The following is a 1,887-nucleotide window of genomic DNA, read 5'->3' as shown; positions in this document are numbered from 1 at the left end:
GGGGGGAGTTTCCTCCGGGTGCTCTGGTTTCCCCCACCATCAAAAACATACTAAGTTCTCCAGCACTTGCTCAGATCTGGACTCACCGGTCCCCGGGCGCTGTGATTGGCTGCCCACTGCAGAGAATGAATTTAGCTACATGTGTGTGTGACAGTAAAGTACCGTTACCTAAATCCGGCCCAGTAAGCTCGGACGTATTTACAGCAGCTTTTTTTTTTGGTTTTTACAACAGCTCCACATCACACAAATATATACAGTGGAGCATCAAACAGTTAAACTTAAAAATGTTCATATTTGAAATTCTGTCCCTGTCTAAACTAAACCCTCTTACTGCATGCTGTCCAGTATTTGCATCATGTCTGCGTGCTGTTACTGAAATCTGTCCAATCAGGCCGGTTTCCAGTGTTTGAGCTGAAAGTGTTCAGTCAGCAGGTTTACTTCTCTTAATTAAAGAAGCGGGTGGCTGTCATAAAAGTCAGGGTCGAGCATTGTGAGGACTTTGCTTTTAAATTCATCCAATAAATACACTTTTAATTAAAATGAAACTTTCTTGCAAACATCATGAATAGCTTCTTTTTTTCTTCTATTGAGCCAGAATACAAAGTCTTAAAAAAAGACAGCCTACAGGTAGGACAGCGTCAGCATTTTGTCCTTTTTTTTTTTCTTTTTTCTTTTTTTCTTTTTCTTTTCAATAGCATGAGCTCTAATGTTGTGAAGAATGAAGGTGCTTATGATTCAGTAAAATGAACTGAATGATTGAAATTTACCAATCAAACGTTGCACAGCATGTCCATATTGACAAAAGTCTTGAACTTTTTTGTTTTAATGCTTATTATGTAACATGTCAGATGTCACATAAGTTACATAACCGGGTTGCCGGCGTATGAACCGCGGAACCATAAATCACGTATTAGGTGGAACAGTTAAGTAGCACCTTACCCATCACTTCTAGACGGCACACATGTGAAAGCGATGGGTCAGGACCCACATGGAGTCCGCCATGTCTCTCGGCAAAATCAAAGGCGGGAATTTATCACTCAATGATTGATTTATGTCAGACTGCATGTTAAACGGGGGCCAATTAGCATTAGCATGCAGTCTTTCACCACCTGCATGATGTCATGATGTGCAAAGGTTGGCTGTCGTAAATGTTGTCAAATTGTGGACAATATGGGGGGGTACTTGTTGTCTTCCACTATGCTTCCCATGAATGTCTTTCAGATCAGCCCTTTAAATGAGGCTGAAACCTGATCCCAGCATTATTCTGACAAATATATAATTCTTGTGTACAAAATGTACAGAGTAATGATATAATTACAGAGTGGAATATGAACCATTAGGATGGCAACAAGATGTGGACAACACAAATTGCTGCTCATGAGCTGCCAATTTAAAAGGGCTCATTAAAGCGTGTACAGAGACACAGACAGTAAATTAAAGGACCACAGTTTGATCCTTTTTAATTTTGCTCATTCAGCTCCGTACGTGCAGGCTAAATAAGGATTCTCAGCAACACATTTAGGAGACGGTCCTCGTGTTCACATAGAAATACAACCAAAGAAAGCTGGGTTAGATTGTCCACATACTCTTTATCGGTCGGATGAAACTAAAATAGTGGAAGAAGATGGGTTATTTCACAAGACAAGAAAAGAGTCAGCAACTCACTCTCTCCTGCAAAACGCCCATAACTCTCCCTCCAGTGTGTCTGGGCTGTTTATCGGAACTGTAAGCGCGTTGGCAGCTCGCTCCGAGGGTTTGGGGAGGACTTGTAGGCCGCAAACTGCGGCACATTCGGAGTCTTTTAAATGCTCCATAAACACTGGTGGAGAAACACAGAGCTGCTCCACACACAGTGACAAGACATCCATCCGCTGCCCCCCCCCCCCC

General features: G+C 42.1%; 1 long non-coding RNA gene across 1 annotated transcript in view; it reads left to right on the top strand.

Annotated features, from left to right (window-relative positions):
* Nucleotides 1–865, top strand: part of LOC116690569 (uncharacterized) — a 10,130-nt gene extending 9,265 nt beyond the window's left edge. The window contains exon 3 of the long non-coding RNA XR_004332290.1: nt 725–865. This is a non-coding gene — a long non-coding RNA (uncharacterized LOC116690569). The remainder of the gene's footprint in view (nt 1–724) is intronic.
* The last annotated feature ends 1,022 nt before the right edge of the window (nt 866–1,887 follow it).

The sequence above is a fragment of the Etheostoma spectabile genome, chromosome 6, assembly GCF_008692095.1.
Source record: "Etheostoma spectabile isolate EspeVRDwgs_2016 chromosome 6, UIUC_Espe_1.0, whole genome shotgun sequence".
In the NCBI taxonomy this organism is placed as follows: Eukaryota; Metazoa; Chordata; class Actinopteri; order Perciformes; family Percidae; genus Etheostoma; species Etheostoma spectabile.
The sequence above is the reverse complement of the archived record's forward strand: the minus strand, read 5'-3'. Positions and strand labels throughout refer to the sequence as shown.